The sequence below is a fragment of the Felis catus genome, chromosome A1 (assembly GCF_018350175.1).
Source record: "Felis catus isolate Fca126 chromosome A1, F.catus_Fca126_mat1.0, whole genome shotgun sequence".
NCBI lineage: Eukaryota > Metazoa > Chordata > Mammalia > Carnivora > Felidae > Felis > Felis catus.
In genome coordinates this window covers 92,336,699-92,358,456 of record NC_058368.1, presented here as the reverse complement: position 1 = coordinate 92,358,456, position 21,758 = coordinate 92,336,699, and the positions used below count along the sequence as shown (strand labels likewise).

Genomic DNA, 21,758 nt, shown 5'->3' with positions numbered 1-21,758 from the left:
AAAAGCTTGAATTTCATCCCTCTCTTCTCCACTACGTAAGAGCTCGCTGACATTCATCCAAGTTACTAGGGAACAAGGACACCTGGCATCCCATTATCACTTTTCTTCACCTTCCATCTCTATCCTGGGCGTACTTTGAACCAAGAGCCTATTAAGGAAACCAGACATAAAGGCAAACCAAAGAGAAATACTCTACGTGTCTTCCTGGCCACACGATTTTATTCCTCAGCAAAAGCCTCACGTGACATCAACACCAGAAACTGCTTCCAGAGGGGATACCGTATCACAAATCGCTACAGAGTCAAGGCCAGACTTTATGCTTAGCAGCATAAATAGTATAATACACATAAATAAGACAAAAAACATCCCACGACATAAATCCCATTGCTGGCGGACACACACAACCTTGAAAGCATCCTTGGGAGCCCCAGCATAACCGACTCTGACAGCTCACACACCACATTTACATGCCGTGAAATTGTACATTCAGCTTCCGAGGAATTGTGGCTACATTCTCACTAAACACCATTTCTCTGCTGATGTGGGCCCCAAGGTCGGGGAGGGGAGTTCTGAACTGAACAGACAACGTGCTCACCTTGGAATCAAAGCGATTCACCCTTATCTTTGCTCATAGATGGGGAAAAGAGTGGCAAGCAGTAGAGGAGAGTGGAGTGTGGCCTTCAAGAAGACTGTGACACGCTGGCAAAGTAGGGGAAACAAGACTACCTCTCCACCAAGCTAAGAAAAGAAAAAAAAAAAGCCTTTCCCACTGGGGTCCTTGACATTGAAGTGGGTAGGTGGAGTCAGTCTGCTGAGACGCAACATTTTAGCTGCAGGATCTGCAGGTCCTGCTTTGGGGGTTCCAACTCCCTGTAAGCCAAAATTTCCACTTCCCACCAGAAGAGAAGCTCATCCTCTGGGCCTCCCCATGGCCTCTTCCCACTGTCCCACAAGTCAATGAATCACACCTTTATGAGGGCCTGCTACATCGTCAGACATTCCTGCACAGGACTAGCTGGGTTGACCCCAGCTCCCTCATTTCGAGGGGGTCCAAACTCTGAAAGAGAATTAGAGGAGAATGCAGTGGTGTCCACTTATGCAAAAAGTGAGGTTTGTACACACGCTTACATATTCATATTTGTGCCCACAAATATACATACACACATACACACACACACACACACACACACACACACACAGATGCCCACGACTGGGGTGCCTGGGTGGCTCAGCCGGTTAAGCTCAGATCATCATCTCACAGTCTGTGAGTTCAAGCCCCACATGGGGCTCTGCGTTGTCGGATCAGGTCCCCCTCCCCCTCTGCCCCGTCCCCACTTTGGGCTTGTGCGCTCTCCTCCCCCCTCAAAAATAAGTAAACATCTAAAGCCACACTAAAGAAAAAAGAAATACCCACAGTGATCGCTTACCACCTCCTTTACCTAGAGGACTCGGGAGGCCACCCCCACTCAAGTACCATTTTGGGACATTTTTGCTTTTTTGTGACATCTTTTTCCAGTCGACATCACCCCTGATGCTCATCTTACCCAGGTTTCATCTCTAAGGAAACGCGGAGGAAGAAGTAATATCTTATAATACGTTCAATTTGTCCCATCTTGGAGCCATGAAACTGCACTGTTTCCCATGAGTAATTTATAACGAACCCAAGAAGCATCTCTACCACTAGAGAACTAAGGGCTACGGGCCTCACAAAACACCCAGCCCTTGGTGTCACTTGCCGTCTGCTAGCAGGTTTTGCTAATTCAACCAAGAGGACATCTACACGTGACTATTAGCACCTTCGAGTACTCTGCTCGCTTCACCTGAACCTTCCGAATGTCCAGCGTTCTCGATAGACATGATCTCAGTGATCCATCAAGGGTGAATCATCCAAAGAGCTGAAGACGGCGATCTGGTGGACCAAGGCTCATTCTGCCCTGGCCTTCACGGCAGCGGAGCTTTGAAAGACGGCTGAGATTTTCAAGGACTGACTTCCCAGGCAGGCAGTGTGAAAAGACAGCACATTGCAGATGTGTCTTTTCTGCTCCATTCATACTAAACAAACTGGAGGGAATTCTGTGAGGTTTCCTAGACTGTTGTTTGCCTTATAGGAACAATATTAGCCTAGCCTTAAACATCCTGGCTTGATACTGATTGCCATTTTAAAGGGCACAGCATTAATAGTAAGTTTCCTCTCCGGTGTCTTCATAGATTAGTGATTATACTCTATACACACAGCAAAGACTCGATGTGCACACACACACACATACACACGCACATCCAGCCACGTACAGCCCTGAGACATAAACACGTCCAGGAAGCTCATTTCTAACCACACCTCGGGCTGCAAGCTTATGTAGCCTTTGCTCAGTAAGATTTCAAAGCCACTCAGTTTGGCTCCCTTTCCTTCACATAGAAGAAAACCGCTTACCCTAAGATTTTAAGCTTTAAATCCCCATATCCCTTCTCTATGAGAGAGAGAGGTAGGGACTCTGCCCTGTTTGGATTTACCGTATTGCTAAAAAACTACCCATAAATTAGCCATAGAAAAAGCTGAGTTCTCTTTTAGAAAAGGATGGGTTAAGAGTAAGCTTTTAAAGAAAATAGAATCGGGCAATCAGGGAGACTCTCCCTGGTAAATCCTGGGTGTTTTCGAGGGATGAGGAAATTCACAGCCAGGGGGCAGAAGAGACTGAAGTGGTGAAGACAGCAGAATCCACCGGTTTGGGGACGGAGAGGCCCCACAGGGGACGTGGGGTTTTTCCACCGGCCGCCTGAATACCAAGCAGGGACGCTGCCCCCTCTTACCTTACACCCTCCTCCAGTTTGCATCCGGATGTTTCCCCGCCATTTCCTAACACCTCACCTGTTGAAACACAATCGCGTTCTTTCAAACACTTTAGCCAACAGCAGCTGAAAGTGATTGGTTTCAACCTTAAAGAGGAGGGCGAGGGGGCGGGGATGTTCTTTAATCCTCCGCTGTGAAAAACAACAGCTCTCCTGAATCAGAAGTAAGGTTAAAAAAATGGAAATCTGTGGATACTCTGGTTACCTGGCAACCCCAACCTACGGGCTGTGTCTGCCGGCATCCTGAGGTCCTGCAGCATGAAAAATGCAGGCAGAAGGGATTCCCTGGATGTGCTGCCTCTTTACTCTGGTCCATTCATTCAGCCCTATTATTTGGTTTCCAAATCGGTAACCTAGATTTCTGCAGGATCTAATGCTCATCTCTCCAGGGAAGGAAGCTTCCGCTAGGGAATTCACCATCACACCTTTTAAGATGAATCAGTGTTTTTGCAAACCCCCTGGGGCAACTGTGTTAAAAGGAAAACACAAGGAAGGGGAGGAGAGGGGAGCGTTGCTTCTGGCTGCCGGCAGTCCCAGGCTCTAGGAAATCAGCAGGGTCATGCCTATCTCCTCAAACCCTCCGCCTGAGGCTTCACTCGGGAAGAGCCTGTCACACTGCAGTCATCTATAAATAATGGGCCCAAATTGGCAAATGCCTGGAATAACACTAAAAGTGAAATAACTGTCACAGGCCACGCCTTGGCTCCTGCTTCTGGGAGGCTCCAGCCCTACGCCCGCCCCCACCCCAGGCCAAGCCTCCTGGCTGTTCCTTTTATAGTTCCTTCTATTACCTGAACTAGAAAGAATATTCTGGAAGGAAGGAAGGAAAGAAGGAGGGAAGGAGGGAAGGAAGGATATTCTAGGGTTGCTTTTGTTGCTGCTGTGTTGACTTGATGAATTAAAGGACTAATTTAGCGACTATTTGAGAGCCACATGCTGAAATCCAAACTAAAAACATTAATTTATTTATGTTTATTTATTTTTGAGGGAGAGAGAGAGACAGGCAGAGTGAGAGCAGAGAAGAGTTAGAGAGAGAGGGAGACACAGAATCTGAAGCAGGCTCCGAGCTGTCAGCACAGAGCCCTACCCAGGGCTCAAACTCACGAACCGTGAGATCATGACCCGACCCAAATGAAGTCAGATGCTTAACCAACTGAGCCACCCAGACGCCCCTAGAAACATTTTTTTTTTAATTACCATTTTCTCTTGTCCATAAAAAAGGTTGCATTATCTCCCTGGATTTTTAGACTAAATATCAGTGTTTCTTACAGTGATACTGTTCATCTCCAATTAATCAAGACAAGTTTGTCCCCTCCGTGTCTTTTTAAAATTTAGTTCCCCCCAGGCCGCCTGGGTGTATCAGTCAGTTGAGCATCCCACTGTGCCTCAGGTCATGCTCTCACAGTTCATGGGTTCAAGCCCTGTGTGGGGCTCTGTGCTAACAGCTCAGAGCCTGGAGCCTGCTTCGGATTCTGTGTCTCCCTCTCTCTCTGCCCCTTCCCCGCTTACACTTTGTCTTTCTCTCTCTCTCTCAAACATAAATAAACATTAAAAAAAGAAAATTTAGGGGCGCCTGGGTGGCTCAGTTGTTTGAGCATCTGACTTCGGCTCAGGTCATGATCTCGCAGCTCATGAGTTTGAGCCCCGCTTCGGGCTCTGTGCTGACAGCTCAGAGTCTGGAGCCTTCTTCAGATTCTGTGTCTCCCTCTCTCTCTGCCCCAACCCACTCGCATTCTGTCTCTGTTTCTCTCAAAAATAAATAAACATTAAAAAAAAATTTTTTTTAATTTAGTTCTCCTGGAGTCTTGTTCATTTTACTGCTTATTTACATTTTTCTATCGGCGGCTTTAGAATTTCAGTGGAAATCAAACGTGCATGCTTTTCCTATTTGTCACCATCTTTTTTGAAAAGTTTTGTGAAGGATGGGGACTAACTCTAGGTATTACAATACAGAAAGAAAAAGTTAGTTCCCGGTAGGCATTATTCATTCAAGAAAAAAAGCTGAGAAACTAACCTCATTGATACTATGTTTAAAGTGAGGGGGGGGGGGAGTGAGGGGTGGCGGGTGGGGGGAGGGGGTACAAAGACGGAAACTATTCTCTGTTCTCAGAGAACTTAAATTCTAAGAAGATGATGCATATGTGCTACAAAAGAAGAGTTCAAAGGCAAGTAAGCATTGCTAAGAGGATTTTTGAAAAAACAGTGGGGAGGATAGGGCGTCTGGGTGGCTCGGTCCGCTGGGCATCTGACGTCAGCTCAGGTCATGATCTTGGAGTTGTGGGTTCAAGCCCCACTTGGGGCTCTGTGCTGACAGCTCAGAGCCTGGAGCCTGCTTCAGATTCTGTGTCTGCCTCTCTCTCTCTGCACCTCCCCCTCTATGCTCTCTCTCTCTCTCTCTCTCTCTCAAAAATAAAAACATTTTTAAAAATTAAAATGTGCAAAATACAGTAGGGAGGAGACTGAGGAAGTAAAAGGGTGGGCACATCTCATGTTTCAATTCTCAGAACACCTGGACTTTTGACTTTTGTCAATTGCACCTGGACCACCTTCACCTTCTGCAATTTTGGACTGAAATAGAGATAATGTAACATGCTAGCTAAATCACCAGCTGTGTATTGTCAATTTAACTCTGTTAGCACCAATCCTAATTCCTTCTAAACCTGTTATGTAACCTTGCAGTTTTTGCCTTTAACAAGCCCTGCTTGCTTCCCAAAGCACACTTTGAATTTCAGCCCAAACCCTAAGACCCCAATGAACACTTTTGATTGCTTTTCAGCCCCTTCTCCTTGGTCAACAATGTTTTACTGTAATATAAGAAAAATATGGTAAGGACCTAAAGAGACATAAGCAATGTGCTAGAAGAACCTTTCAAGATACAATTATTGTCATCAGTGGTGATGGCAGAAGCCAAAATTTCAGAGAGACAATGGCATTTGGTCCAGGTCAATAGGTTGGTAGAATTTTGATAGAGATGAAAAGGGAAGTCAAGCTGGAAGGAATGGAGTGACCAAAGTCACAGGGACAGGAAGGTGCAGGTGACATCCAGGAATTGGTTAAAGGTCCAGTTTGGTCAATTCACAGGATATATAGGATTGTTAATTTCAAATGTGGAATATCGATCAATCCACAATGGTGCCTTCCACAATTCATTCCCCAAATATTTACCAGGTGCCCACTCTTCTTGGGAGGAACTTAAGGGAATTTTTTTTAATAGTAAACAAGTGATCTTGCAATAATTTTTCACAAGACCCTTCACCAGAGTTGATCAGAAATCACCACACCCAAGGGCACCTAGGTGGCTCAGTTGGTTAAGCATCCAACTCCAGCTCAGGTCATGATCTCACGGTTCGGTCCGTGGGCTCAAGCCCCACATTGGGCGCTACGCTTACAGCTCAGAGCCTACAGCCTGCTTTGGATCCTGTGTCTCCCTCTCCTTCTGCCCCTCACCCACTCAGGCTCTGTCTCTCTCTCTCTCAAAAATAAATTAAAAACATTTAAAATTTTTTTAAAAAGAAGACATCACCACGCCCATTTTAAGATTACGATAATTTCACATTTGATGTTGCTAAAAACTTCTGTGTGTAATGTGACTTTCATGAAGAAGTGTGATCATTCTAAGGGAGCAACAGAACAGCTTGTGGGAAGAAACTGGTTTAAAGCATGAAGCATCAACACATAAAGCGTTCGTGCTGTTACAACATCCCAACCATACGCAACTGTACCTCCCAAAGAATTGCCCAAAGAGTTGGGTGTTTAAAAGGGTAAAACTGAGGGGCACATGGGTGGCTCAGTCAGTTAGGCATCCAACTCTCGATTTCAGCTTAGGTCATGATGTCACGGTCTATAAGATCAAGCCCCACATCAGGCTCTGTGCTGACAGCAAGGAGCCTGCTGAGGATTCTCTCTCTCTGCCCCTCTCCTGCTCATGCGCTCTCTGCCTCTCTTAAAATAAATAAACTTTTTAAAAAAAGTATAAAAGAGTGAAACTGAGCCATTTCACTCAGAACTAGCCACCCTGGCAATTCACTTATGAGCTGGACATATGCATTTCCTTCAGAAGGAAAAAAATAATATCCTCAAACAATATTGTCTAACTTGATGGGTAAAGGAGAAATAAAAATGCTTGCTAGGTCTACTTCATAGGGTGAATGTAAGGATGAAAAATGAGGCAGTATGTGAGAAGTAATCTGTAACCCGCAAGCACTAAAGAAATATTAGCTTATTTTTACTGCACAAGCCAGTCTCCCTGGAAATGGCCCCAGCATGCACGATAGGACACGCGTTGTATTAAGCCAAGTTGGAAGGCTATCATATGCTATTTCGTGGACATAAGAAGAGGCTGAAGCACTGTGTTGGTCACTGATCAGCCCAGGAAAGCAGTAGCAACCACAGCAGCAGTGAAACAGAGACAAATCTTCGAGAAGCTGCAAATATTTGCTAGTTGCTAGGTAGTTGCATGGAGATGTATCCTTGCCAGTGGCCTCTGTTAGGAAAACTTAATCCAAGGTAGGGCAATAGCTATAAAAGGCTCTTCCATCCACGCAGTTGGACCACAGCAGTCATGTGAAGTGTTGTCTTTGGTTTAGAGCCATCTCACACTCCAATTTTGGCTATACTAGCTGAGCCACCAAATGGACAAGGACATTAGGTCTAACTCATTATATCATCCTAACTGCTGAAACTGAGTTACCTAATATTTTTCTAAGCCATCTTTGCCAGTCAACGGTTATTAAATAAAGACAGACAGATAAAAACCAACAGTTATTAGCTGGTTGCTCTGTGCCAAGGACTCTAATTGGTATTTACACATTAATTATCTCATGTCACATCCAAAAGGCAGATGCACGCCAACGGGTGTATGAATAAATGTAATGCCTTTGTTTCTCTTAAGTTGTTTTAAACATAAGTGTCTGGCTGGGACTAACCCAATATCCCTTGACCTCTTTTCCCCTTTTGTTTTCTAGGGTTTTGAGGGGTCGTCTGAAAGACGAAGGCAGGACTGAGGATGAGGCAGAGTTTGCAGAGTTTTGAGACAGTTACTCTGGGGATTCGACAAGAATGGTCAGCAGAAACTATTACTAAGGGCAGATAGAAGGGATTCACTGCTGACTGATCAACAGGATATCAAAGCTTCTTCTAGGACAAGGGGAATAAAGGACACAGCCTGAAGATTCTCATCATCTTCTCTGGAAGAAGAAAGAGGTAGCTAAAACAGTATCAACATATATATTAAATAGCACTCCAATTGAAAGGGTTACTCCTCTCTATGGTACCTTCTCCGGATACACATGGGTAGACACAAAGGTTAAAATCACTTTGTGAAAGGGGTGCCTGGGTGGCTCAGTCGGTTAAGCATCTGACAGCAGCTCAGGTCAGGATCTCAAGGTCCGTGAGTCCGAGCCCCGCGTCGGGCTCCAGGCTGATGGCTCAGAGCCTGGAGCCTGCTTCCGATTCTGTGTCTCCCTCTCTCTGCCCCTCCCCTGTTCATGCTCTGTCTCTCTCTGTCTTAAAAATAAATAAACGTTAAAAAAAAATTTTTTTTTAAAAAATCACTTTGTGAAAGAGCTTTCTTTCTTTCTTTCTTTTTTAATGTTTATTTATTTTCGAGAAAGAGAGAGAGAGAGCGAGCGCACACACAAGCGGGGTAGGGGCAAAGAAAGAGGAAGACACAGAATCCAAAGCAGGCTCCAGGCTCTGAGCTATCAGCCCAGAGCCCGACGCAGGGCTCAAACTTGTGAACCGCGAGATCGTGACCTGAGTTGAAGTCGGAAGCTCAACGGACTGAGCCACCCAGGCTCCCCAAGAGCTTGCTTTCTTGAAAAATTCACACCAAGGGAAGTCCACGGGTTGGCATGGAACTAGAATAAGGAGGTAGACCTCCCTGTTTGTAGGTAGCTAACAAATAAGAGATCTGAGAATTGTTTACATTTTTTTTAATTTTTTTTTTAATGTTTATTTTATTTTTGAGACAGAGAGAGACAGAGCATGAACAGGGGAGGGGCAGAGGGAGAGAGGGAGACACAGAATCCGAAGCAGGCTCCAGGCTCTGAGGTGTCAGCACAGAGCCTGATGTGGGGCTTGAACTCACCAACTGTGAGATCATGACCTGAGCTGAAGTCAGACATTCAACCAACTGAGCCACCCAGGCACCCATTCTTTTTCTTTTTTTGTTTAATTTTTTTTTTAATGTTTATAAAATTGAGAGAGAGAGAGAATGAGTGGAGGAGGGGCAAAGAGAGGGGGGGACACAGAAACAGAAGCAGGCTCCAGGCTCTGAGCTGTCAGCACAGAGCCTGACACGGGACTTGAACCTGTGAACCGTGAGATCATGACCTGAGCTGAAGTCTGGAGCTTAACTGACTGAGCCACCCAGGCACCCCTTGTTTACATTTTTATTAATCAATTTCTCTCTTATTCTTACCCATGAAAGACCTTCTCTTTTCATCTTCAAGCCAATGCTACAATCCTAACTCCACCATGATGACCTCCCCACAAAGTCTCCAAGTCCAAAAACTTCATGCTGAGACCCCGGAACTGCACTCCTTTCCCAGAACCAAAATCTTCCTTCCTTCACTGCTTTTTGTAAGAAAATTGATGTTTTCCTTACTGGGTCTATGCGTTGGAAGATATTCAGGAAAGATATTTCATTTAAATCATATATGGCAGAAGGCGCCTGGGCAGCTCAGTCAGTTAAGCGTCCAACTCTTGGTTTCAGCTCAGATCATGATATCACATTCGAGAGCTTGAGCCCCGCGTCAGGCTCTTTGCTGACACCACAAAGCCTGCTTGGGATTCCCTCTCTTCCTCTCTCTCTACCCCTCCCCTGCTTGCACTCTCCCTCTCAAAATAAATAAATTTTTAAAATAAAGCATACATTGTAGGATATGTGGAAATTATTCATCAAAACCCACAATATAACTATTAAGTGTAATTAACATAATGCTACTATTATAACCAGGTATTTCTTTATTATTTAACATCTTAAATATTTAGACTAATTAGAGAATAAATTAGAGAAGATTTCCTAAGTATTAGCAAAATGGCTTCCTAAAACTGAAGATCCCGTCAAGAGATTAGATGTTTATACTTGCGTGGAAACTCCATTTTTTAGTTGTACCCCATAATTAGCACAAATATCATTCTGTGAAGTGGATTTTAGGGTGGTATGAAGAGCAAATGAGATCATTCGTGTGAAAATATTCTATAACTACAGGACAGGGGCACCTGGATGGCTCAGTCAAGTGCCCAACTCTGGGTTTCAGTTCAGGTCATGATCTCACGGTTCATAGGTTCCAGCACCATGTTGGGCTCTACGCTGACAGCATGGATCCTGCTTGGGATACTCTCTCTCTCTCCCCCTCCCCTGCTTGTGCATATGCTCTCTCTCAAAATAATAAATAAACTTAAAAAAAAAAAAACCTACAGGACATAATGCAAACCTAAAAGATTAGCTCCCTTTCTCTCTTGCCCTTTCTTCAGATAAGACAGACTCACAGTAAACAGGGATAAAATCTGAGTCTGTCCCTCTCATAAATAACATAATGTCTCAGTTGCTAAAACATACTCACTACTGCTTCATGCTGAAGCTTGATGTTTGCCTTCAAATTAATATGTTATCTACCAACATAATTAAATTGAATTACCCAAAGTTGGTTCAACCAAGTACAAAGCATTAACTGTACTTTTAAGAGTCTGTACAATTACAGACATCATAAAACTTCATTCTTCTGATTCTGATAGGATTTGTATGTATAGATAGATAAGAGCTAAATTATTCTAGCAAATGGGGGTCCTCCAGAAGAACTTGGAGGAGGGACATAGGAGATGAGCAGCTTTTCCAATTGGGTCTGACTGGACCCAGGAACCTACATACCAGGAGGGGACTGGCTATGTCAAAGAAACCTGGCATAATACAGTCTATGCTGTCATTTGGAGACATTTTGCCACCAGCCTGTAATAGGATATTGAAAGACTTCTCTCTTGTCTCAGAATTTCAACTAAAGCCCAAAGCTGAGGATAATCGGTACTAAGAATCCCCACATTGTAAAAAGAACTGTCAGGCACATGTCTGCAGAACTTAACATTTGCACAACAATCACCCTGTACTCCTACCAGCCTGTGTAATTAATAGATTCGAAATTCTGGAATTCCCATGTGTTAACTGAGATGTTGGACTAGCAAAGGTTCTCAAACTGAGGTTGAATTGGAAATGTGAGGAGACATTTCTGGGAGTGCTATTGACATTGAATGGGCAAGATCCAAGGATGCTAAATATCCTGCAATATAAGGGAGACCTCTGCACAGCAGAGAATTTTCTCACCCAAATTCTCAGTAGCATTCCCACTAGGAAATACTGGCATAAGGTGAAAGTCCTGTGGCTTCTCCATTCCCCCCACCCAAGGACAAGACTATTCTCCTACCCCAAATCCCAGCAGTAGGGATTCAAGAAATTAGCAGTGGCTGCAAAAAGGGGCAACTGACATCCATTCCCCAGGTAGACTCTACTTATGAATGGACTTGTTAATCTGTTTCTGTGTCCCTTTGAGAAGAGAATACAAGGGAATTAATTGCAGGAATATAGCTGGCTGAAGAGAGGGGCAGCAATGGAATGGACTGCCCCTACCTTTAGTTATGCCTCCCCTGGGCCAAGTGGACACCCCAGAAGTTATCTAAGCTTAAGCTGCATAGTTATTCAGGCACGTTCTGGCTGCCCACGGAGCAAGAAGAGAATGGCCATTTGATGTCTGCCACATGGTGGACATGGCTAGCCAACAAAGAAATGCAGCACTCTTCTTACATAGGACACATTTGTTCTTCCTCCATTCTTCCTCCCAAACTCAACACACTGGAGGAAACACAAATCCCAGGAGACGGAAGGAAAGAGGTAACGTGAAGGAGACAGAAGCAATCCAGCCCTCCACCAACACAGGTCTTGTGAGTCTCCAGCCAAGCCTAGTGTAGAAGAGTTCTTTATTAGATAAGAAGATGAGAGTGCAGCCTGATTAAGTTAAGCTGGACACGGGGTGGCTGCGTGGCCCAGTTGGTTAAGCATCCAATTTTGGCTCAGGTCATGATCCCGCGGTTCATGGGTTCGAGCCCCCATCAGCTCTATGCTGACAGCTCAGAGCCTGGAGCCTGCTTCAGATTCTGTGTTTCCCTCTCTCTCTGCCGCTCCCCTGCTCATGCTCTGTCTCTCTCCGTTTCTCAACAATAAATAAATGTTAAAAAAAATTTTTTTTAAATTAAGCTGGACTGGAACTTTATGCCCAACTGTCCAGTGGGATCTCTCCAAGATAGTGTTGAGATGGGAAAGACTTAGCTCATGTTTGGTGGCAGAAATAAAAAAAGGGACATAAGAAACAAAGCCGTTTCATTCTTACATCTCACCAAATCCTGGTTAATAAGGAATTCTTGGCAGATTACTTTCAATATAAAGTATAGCAGTAATGCCAATATGTGAATAGAGAGACTTTTCAAGTAACCAAAAACTGCTTTTAAAAACTTTATAATAGCTATCTGTGTTGGCCAGGGTCAGTAACCACATGCGACAAATACATAGTAGCTCTCTTAGGCAAAGAGCAAACTTACTAAAGAATATCACAAGCCTATAGTGTTCATTCATTCAATAAATATCTATCAAAGCTTCTTTTTCTTCTGTAGACTTGTCTTTCATCTTGCTGTCATTACAGGCAGTTGTTCCTAAAATTTCAGTCACTTAAGTGCACCCATGAAACAGGAATATAGAGTTCTTCATGTCCCCTGGACTTCAGTTTGCCTCCGTGTTGTGGCAGCACTGTGGTACCTGACGGCCATGGTGATTTGACCTTGTCATGCCCCCTGTGCCTACCTGAAGGACCTCTAAGAGCCCTTCCTCTTTCTGAATTTGAATCATAGCCTTGATGTGGTCTTTCTTGTTTTGTGTCCTCATTCTTAATATAAAAAGAGTTTAACTGCTTCTTGGTTGTATTGGAGAAGCATTGGGATAAAATTTTAACTGGGTATTCTTTAACCAGTTTAAATAATAAATAAATAATTTTATTTATTTATTTTGAGAGAGAGAGAGAGAGAGAGAGAGAGAGAGAGAGAGGCAGGGAGGGGCAGAGAGAGAGAATCCCAAGCAAGCTCCACACTGTCAGTGCAGAGCCCGATGCAGGGCTCAAACTCACAAACCGTGAGATCATGACCTGAGCCAAAATCAAGAGTCAGACGCTTAACAAACTGAGTCATCGAGACACCCCTTAACTGGGTGTTCTTGAATCGCTTTTACAATAAACCAATTCTATAATCTTGAAAATACATACATACAGACATACATACATACATACCTATCCAGCACTACGATGTGACAGGTATTATTCTGGGCATCAGGATACAACAGTGAACAAGAGACAAATTCTTTCCCTCCAAAAAGCTCAACTTCCAATGGGAGAGTCAGATAAAACAAACAAGAATGTATCCAGCATGGTAGATCATGCTAAAAGAAAAACCAAAATAGGGATGGGAAGAAGGAGTTCACTTGTGGGGGTGGGATGCACATTGCATATTTCTCCTTTAAATAAGAATGGTTAGTTCTGGAACATAACATGAAGTTGACATTGCAAAGACTTGGAGGACATAATGGCACTGAACAATGTGGCAGGAGGTGAAATACCACCACCACTAGATGCTGCCGCTGTCACGGAGATGAACACTGAGGGCTGCAGCTACCAACAAATTCTAACCATCCCTTCATTTTTGTCTCTCCCATTCATTTCACCACCTCGCTCCAGGCCAAATATCTATGTAGCTGAAGGCAAGCAGAATATGTCATCCCAAGTATGCCTTTTTGACATAAACAAGATTTTGAGCTGAAGAAGGATTTAAGAAGCAGCAAATTCAGGAAAAGCTCTCTCTATCCTCCCCACTTTCTGCCTAAAGGCAGGATTTAAATTTTCTTACTGGAGACAGAGTCTTATCAGCCCAGAGACAGAACAAGAAGAATCTGCAAACAAACCTCACACCATTAGTTTCCTCCCATAGATTTATCTTCCCATGGTTTGCTGCCCTTGGAAGCCTAAAATCACTTTCTTATGTCCTGTCATTTCTCCACAAATACATTTTTCTTTGTTGAAGATGCTACATAAGCTGGAGTTCTAAGCCACCACTTTGAGTTACTCTATTTGTAAAAGATGTTCTACGAACACATTAACAAGCTGTTTGTCTCTTGTCAATCAAGTCTCATGATGCTCACTCTTTTTTTTAATGTTTATTTTTATTTTTGAGAGGGGGACGCAGCAAGAGAGGGGGACAGGGGATCTGAAGTGAGTTCAGCAGCGAGCCCAATGTGGAGCTCGAACTTGCTAACCGTGAGATCATGACCTGAGCTGAAGTCAGATGCTTAACCAACTGAGCTACCCAGGCACACCCCAAGATGCTCACTCTTATTTTAGGTGTTCCTTCTAGGATTTTTTGCCTCCTATTTTCTCTGCAAGTGGCCAGCTCCTAATCAAGCCAGGTGGTAATTTGCTCAGTGTTTCTCAAAATGTGGTCCTTGGAACAACTGCATCAGCATCATAGGATAACTTGTTAGAAATAGCAATCTCAGACCCCACAGCTAGATCTGCTGAATTAGAATTAGAAACTGGGTGGTGGGAGCCACCATCTTTGTTTTAACAAGCCCTGCAGAGGATTCTGACAGAGGCTTAAGTTTGAGAACCACTGCTATAGGTCTTATAGCTATTCTGGATACTGTACCTTCTCAGAGTGGTTCCCCACACCTGGAGCAGCCATCTGCCTGACTCTCATTAGACCTCACATCCCTCTCACAGACATCTGTTGACCTCTTTCATGAAGCTTCCCCAACCCTGGGCACAGGAAATCTCTGCCTCAAAAAGTCATTAAGAACTTGTCCTTACCTATAAAGTTCACATCAAACCTACAAAACCTTAAGAGAATAAAATGTGCAATATTGTATTTTGACAACCAAAAAGTAGGATGGGTACCATGGTACCTGAGTTAGGAGGCCATGGAGAAAAAACATGTATTTTCTGTATGGCATTCAAGGCATTGACAGAGCTGAGCAAATATTTTCAAAATGCTTATCTATTTATTGGAACAGTTGAATCCTGGATGTATTGTTGGCGAACTACCTATCATAGGCCCTTCATGGGTACAGAGTTTGTTCACAGTACAATGAAATCCATGTATGGTGAGATGATTAAAAACAAGGTTCTGGTAAAAATTCTATAGCTTTTTATAAATGCAAATTTACACCCCTAGGTAATCTTCATGCAGTCCTTTTTCACCAGAGCAAAATGAGACTCCTGAGTTTCCATGGATTTATGATTCTCCTGAGTCTTGAGAAAAACATTCTAGTATTCTTCCCCAGTGAAATTTTACTTTGGAATACCTTGTAAAATGACTTTTTTCCTACTTCTCTCTAAATCACCTGCACATGTCTTTTGATAAGTTAATTTCTTTATTAATAACATTTAATTTTTCTTATTACAGAAACAATATATATTCACTGTAAAAATGAGAGATTGATTTCAAGTCACTGTTGTATTTTTCTTTTATTTTTATAATTCAATTTTATAATTAGTAGTATTTATCAGGAAAAAGGAACTATTTTGTAGAGATTAATGCAAGAAAGCAACTTGGACCTTCTTTCTTTAATGACAAAATGGCAATCTCTATCCTTGCTGTTTTAAAGATGTTGCCAGGGCACGTGGGTGGCTCTGTCGATTGAGCCTCCAACTTCAGCTCAGGTCACAATCTCACGGCTCGTGAGTTTGAGCCCTGCATCGGGCTCTGTGCTGACGGCTCAGAGCCTGAAGCCTGCTTCAGATTCTGTGTCTCCCTCTCTCTCTGCCCCTAACCACTCAGTCTGTCTCTGTCTCTCTCAAAAATAAATAAACATTAAAAAAAAAAAAAAAGATGCTGGTTGCCAGTGTGTAATAATGCACACTGTATTTAAGTGAAAGTTCATGGTCAAATTAAGTAAAATATCATTATTTAATATGTGTTGAATATCTCCCCATATCCTAAATGGAGTCACATTTTTGTCCAAACTCTTTTTTTTTTTCTTCCAAATTTTTATTTAAATTCTAGTTAGTTAACATATAGTGTAGTATTGGTTTCAGGAGTAGAATTTAGTGGTTCACCACTTACATATAACACCCAGTGCTCATCACAACAAGTGCTCTCCTTAGTACCCATCACCCATTTAGCCTATCCCCCACCCATCTAAGACCAGTGTGATCTCTAGAACCCAAGAGGGCCTCAGGCCCAAAGACACTTAGAAGCATGGTCCTCCATCATTTGGCCAAAAGGATATGAATTCTGCCAACAACCTGATTGAGTTGGGAAAGACTTTTCCTGGTCAGGCCCCCCTGCTGAGAATGCAGCCCATCTAACACCTCAACTGCCACCTCATGAGGGCTGAGGTAGATGGCCCCAGCAAACCTTGCCCAGGTTCCTGCCTCACACTAACTGTAAGATAATAAATGTGGGTTGTTTCAAGTCATTAAGTTCGTGGTAACTTGTTACACAGCATAGGAAACTAATACACTGAGTCAACATGGAGCCCTTTTCACTTGGAATCAACAAAGCTCAGTAACACCATTCCTTCATGTATGTGTGATGATTCTACTACAGAACGTGTGGCACTTATTTCTGTGAGGTTTCCTTCCTTTCAGAAAGGTCTGAAGTTATAAATGAACCCCCAGAGATACCTTTTCATTATTTCAAAGAACTAAGGATCACCTCTACTGAAAGACTATTTAGACTAATCTTAAAGAAAGAACTAGAGGGGCACCTACATGGCTCAGTCAGTTAAGCATCTGATTCTCTGTTTCGGCTCAGGTCGTTATCTCACAGTTTAATGAGTTAAAGCCCCATGTTGGGCTCTGTGCTGGGACCACGGAGCCTGTTTGGGATGCTCTCTCTCCCTCTGTCTCTCTGCCCCTCCCCCACTCGCACTGTCTCTGTCTCTCTGTCTCAAAAGAAATAAATAAACTTAAAAAAAAAAGAATGAAGAACTAGAAAAATCAAGAGTAGAATCCTTGATCTCTTCACCCCCTCATTCTATAAAGCAAAAACATAAGGATTTATTTGAACAACAACAGTGACTCAGTTAGCTATTCTTTCAATATACACTAGAAGAATTGGAATCACAAAATGACCTCTGAGCAGAGAGCATTCCTGAGGTATTTTTATCTTTAAAACTCTTGTATACTTTTTGTATAACAAACATCTATGGAAACACGTATTTACCAGGCTTGAGGCACCACTGACAATTTTTCACTCATTCAACAAATATTTACAAAGAACTGTGTGCCAGGCATTGTTCTAAATGCCTTTTTTTAAAAAGATTTTATTTTTAGGTAATCTCTACATGCAACGTGGGACTCAAACCCACCACCCTGAGATCAAGAGTCACAGGCTCCACCGACTGAGCCAGTCAGGCGTCCCCCCACAAACACTTTTTAAATTTATTAGCCAGTAAATAGAATAGCAAAGAACTTTGCCCATGTGACACTTACAATTTAGGGAGAGGAACAAATAATAAGCCATAAGAATAATAAACAACTAAGTTATGCCCTTAAAAGTGATAAGCATAGGGGCACCGGGTGGCTCACTTGGTTAGGCGTCAGACTCTTGATCTCAGCTCAGGTCTTTGAGTTCAGGGTCATGAGTTCAAGCCCGTCATTGGGCTCCACACTGGGTGTGGAGCAAAATAAATAAATAAAAGTGATAAGCATAATAGCAAAATACAGTAAAGAAGGGGTAGCTGAGCACGGGGAAGGGTAAATGGGGTACAGTATGAAAGATGGCGGTGAGTCTAAGGTTCCATATACATATGGGATCTGAGCGAGGACTTACTGCAAAGGATGAATTCAGTCAAGCCGACATCTGAGGGAGGCACACTTCAGATGGAGAGAGCAATGCAAGCCAAGGCCCTGAGGCTGGAGCCATATCTGCCACTCCTCAAGGAAAACCAAGGGGCCACTTACAACATTAGCCCAGAAGGTCCCAAATTTTCTAAGTTCGGGTCACTCTTAGTGTCTCAGTAATTTTTTTGCCCCATGCCAGAATAAATACCTAACAGCTCCTTTCATGGGGTCACGATAGCCAAAACACCAAATACATACTTATATCCTAACAGTTTAGTAGCCATTTGGAAAAAACAATTCACAGACATTAAAGGACAAACTGTTCCCCTTAATTATTCAATAACCATAATTAATTACTTGCAAAGGAGATGTATATGCCTCTTAGACACGACAGAGCTCCTTCAACATCGGCATCAGATTAGACACTGCCGTCTTTATTAACGATTCCATACTGAGTTCTATACAGACCTGCTTTTTATCCCATCAACTTCTGAAGACCCAGCTTTGCGAAAATATGATGTCACCCAAAGGCAAGTAGAGCAACCTAATATTTATGCTTGGAAGCCGTTTGCTTGGTTTCTGACAGATGTCATTCTGTTTCTCTCAAAAACCAGAATGTTTCAGGGACGCGTGGGTGGCTCAGTCGGTTAAGCGTCTGACTTCGGCTCAGGTCATGATCTCCCGGTTCGTGGGTTCCAGCTCCAGGTCCCCATATCAGGCTCCGTGCTGACAGCCTGGAGCCTGGTTTGGATTCTGTGTCTCCCTCTCTCTCTCTCTGCCCCTCCCCTGTTCATGCTCTGTCTCTCAACAATAAACATTTTTAAAAAAATGTGTGTTTAAATCAAATGTATCAGAGCATCGTAGTGAGTTTGCTGAGGTACCCCAGGGATGTCACAGCACCCAGTTTAGGAACAGGGGAGTTAACATATACCTAAACTTCTTTCTTTCTCATGACACCAGCTACTTCTAGCCTCGTGAGTAGCTTCCATGGCTTCCTTTCTAAACTTTCTCCTTCCCAATTGACTTTTTGAGTGGCCCTGACTGTCTTAATAAAATCATAAGGCTCAAGGAGATAGAGGTAAAGATGTATAGTATATATAATTGTGCACCTGATTACATGAATGCAATTGTTCAGAGGCCTCTATCCTGGTGAAGGACTCTTCGCCCCCACCCTCTGGGTTCTTTAAAGGATTTACCCCACTTGAATGTTTTAAACACCAAACAGATCAAAACATAATTAACAAATTAAAATATGTCCTCTTACACCTATAAACAATAGAAGGCGGGGAGAATATTACCTGTCCCCTCAAAGATAATTCTGTGTATGGTGGAAACCAATGATCTCATCTGCTAGAATTTGCTTTTAGACATTACCTTAAGGCTTAACTGTTCAATTATTTTCAACATCATAGTAACAGTCTGAATCACTGAAAACTATTTTTTAAAGGGCAAAGAGGGGCACCCAAGTGGCTCAGTCAGGTAAGCATCCAACTTCGGCTAGGGTCATGATCTTAGGATTCGTGGGTTCAAGGCCCACATCCGGCTCTGTGCTGATGGCTCGGAGCCTGAAGCTTGCTTAAGATTCTGTGTCTCCCTCTCTCTCTGCCCCTCCCCAGCTAGAGCTCTGTCTTTCTCTCTCTCTCTCTCTTTTTCCCTCTCTTACAAATAAACTTTTTAAAATTTGAAAAAATAAATAAATAAAAGGCAAATAAACGTTTTAGCCCATTCTGGGACTTTCCAAGGACTTTGAGAAAACTAATACAGTTGACCCTTGAACTAAGTGGAAGTTAGGAGCGCTGACCCTACGCACAGTTAAAAATCCACGTGTAACTTTTGATTTCCCTCAAAACTTAACTACTAATAGCCTACCAGTATTGACCTATGACATAAACACATTATTTTGTATTTGATTAACACATATTTTGTATATTCTATGTGTGATATACTGTATTCTTACAATAACATAAGCTAGAGCAAAGAAAATGTTAAGAAAATCCTAAGCGAAAAGACGTTTACAGTGTAGTACTGTAACGAAGAACATCCACACCGAAGTGGTTCCGTGCAGTGCAAAGCTGTTTTGCTCAAGGGTCAACTGTACTTTTATGCCAAGGGAAATTGAGTACTCATTAGCTTTCAGAGAAGGGGAGACCAGAAAACACGTTCTCATTGTTAGAATCAATCTCGCACCTTCATTTCTCGCGATCTCAAGTCACCTTCCGACTGCTCGCGTGACACAGAGTTAGCGGCAGGAGGGAGGCTGTCATAGCCCATTACCAACGCCACACACTGTGAACGAGAGCTGGCAGCAGCCTGGCATTCTCTCCCTCAAAGTGAGAATTAAATCTAATTGAACTTGCTTTATGCAGAGGTAAAAAATCATACAGTGGGTCCCTGACCCACCCCTGAAAAAATAAAAAAGGTCACGATTTCTTAACAAGTAAAATGAAGAGGAAATGAGTGAAAACTCTTGAGTTCTTGGCTAATTACAAAATTAGAGATGCACTCTCCAACCACCAGCGGCGGGGGCCAGTCTTCCCCGGTGACCTGGCGCCATCTAGTGTCAATATCGTCTTAAGGGAATTCAAAAGCTCGTAAGGGGCTCGGAAAACACAACGGTGAAATCAAATGAAATCAACAAATATTTACTGAGCACCTACTATCTAAATACGATATGCTGGTTTCTTTCCCCAATTCTTCATAAGCCCTCTGAAGCTTGAATTGCCCTGAGGTTTGTGGAGATTATTTACACCGTGGTAGGAGGAAAGAAAGACAGCTCTTTTGGAAATTTTAATATGAGTGTGGAGGTGGCCATCAGGTTGCTCAGCTTGAGCGGAGCCCTGATTACATTTACCCCACCCCTTCCCAGAAAAATATGTGGCTACTTAGCATTTATATTGCACTTTTCGGCTCCAAACCACTTTACAGAACCTCTCTGATTAATTCCCCCAACACCCTTGCAAGTAGTTATTACTCCACACTATTAGTTTCTTTATGAAAGATTTTGATGATCGTTTCAACTGCATGCGGGTGAGTTGCATTTACTAAAGAGAATTTCTCCAAAGACTCATGTCCAGAGTCAAGGAACAATTACCATCTAACACCTTAATGTTTTCCCTTTTTTTCAGAGGGGAAAAAAAAGGCTTCTAATTAATGTAAACAGTGGACAAATTCCCCCTTTCCCCTTCAAGGATAAGAATGTCAGAATTAAAGGGAAGGAGTGGATCATATGTGATTTCTCCCCAGTCCTGCCTCACTGCTACCAGAGGACTCTCCCCTAAAATAATGGCATTACTGTGTCCTCAAAATATAGAAAGCCCAGGAGACAAGTAAGACGGACAGGCTGCTAAGGAGGACCTTATAAATTAAGAGTCTTATATATTAAGGAGCTGACTTTTTTTATTTGAAATCTAAGCATCCACCACTCCTAATTTACTCACTTTTCGTAAACGAACTATTCCTTGTAACATTTAAATTAGTGGTGTAATTTAGAACCAAAAAGAAAAAAAAAATTGTAGAGAAGTTGTACTTTACAATTTCTTTTTTTTTTTTTTATTTTTTTTCAACGTTTTTATTTATTTTTGAGACAGAGAGAGACAGAGCATGAACGGGGGAGGGGCAGAGAGAGAGGGAGACACAGAATCGGAAACAGGCTCCAGGCTCCGGGCCATCAGCCCAGAGCCTGACGCGGGACTCGAACTCACGGACCGCGAGATCGTGACCTGGCTGAAGTCGGACGCTTAACCGACTGCGCCACCCAGGCGCCCCCCTTTTTTTATGTTTATTTTATTTATTTTTGGGAAAGAGAGCGCACATGCACGCACACAACCGGGGAAGGGGCAGAAAGAGAGAGGAAGACACAGAATCTGAAGGAAACTCCAGGCTCTGAGCTGTCAGCACAGACCCCCACGCGGGGCTCGATCCACTAACCGTGAGATCGTGACCTGAGCTGAAGTCAGTCGTGCAACTGACTAAACAACCCAGGTGCCCCAGAAGTTGTATTTTAAAATGACTAATATTCACATTTTTTTCTGTACATAATTC

At 43.0% G+C, this 21,758-nt stretch overlaps 1 long non-coding RNA gene across 1 annotated transcript in view; it reads right to left on the bottom strand.

Annotated features, from left to right (window-relative positions):
* LOC123385399 overlaps positions 1 to 3,043 on the bottom strand; it is a 35,667-nt gene extending 32,624 nt beyond the window's left edge. The window contains exon 1 of the long non-coding RNA XR_006597838.1: positions 2,806 to 3,043. This is a non-coding gene — a long non-coding RNA (uncharacterized LOC123385399). The remainder of the gene's footprint in view (positions 1 to 2,805) is intronic.
* Positions 3,044 to 21,758: the final 18,715 nt, after the last annotated feature.